Below are 613 nucleotides of genomic sequence, written 5' to 3'. Positions count from 1 at the left end.
TTTTTTGAGGGGGGGGGGGGCTGGTGAGACTAAACCATGAAGCAACTTTCACCCAAACAAGGATCAGTGAAAGGAATCTGATTCTATCCCGGCAGGACTATAAAGTTGATCAAGTTCCACGCAAACAAGACTTTATGCTATGGATCAGCTTCACAGACATCTATACCAACCTTCACCCTGTGAAAAGCGCCTAGAAGAGTAGCAATCACCAATCATCGAAGTAATTATAACCGGCACATTGCTCAACAATGTACCTTTTTTTTAATTATCAAGGAAATGAATATATTATTTTTTTTTCAACCTGATTAATACTCGATCAAGAAGATCGGCTGCCTTTTTGCAGTCGATGAAGTATTTCATAAACAAATTCAAATCACATAGTTACAGTCTCATAAAAATGCACGTTTTCTTTTCTCTTTTTTGTTCATGAATCATAACTTTTAGAAGAATATGTATCGATTTTCACAACCAGACATTTCTGTATTCTAAGTTTCACTCCCCCAAAAAATGAACAAAGAATAACTTACCGCAATTATAAAGTCAAGATTGTTTTAGAAGCGATCATACAAGTAAGACATTTCCCTTAATTTTCATTGTGAATAGGATTCCATAC

The sequence above is a fragment of the Penaeus monodon genome, chromosome 19, assembly GCF_015228065.2.
Source record: "Penaeus monodon isolate SGIC_2016 chromosome 19, NSTDA_Pmon_1, whole genome shotgun sequence".
Lineage (NCBI taxonomy): Eukaryota > Metazoa > Arthropoda > Malacostraca > Decapoda > Penaeidae > Penaeus > Penaeus monodon.
The sequence above is the reverse complement of the archived record's forward strand: the minus strand, read 5'-3'. Positions refer to the sequence as shown.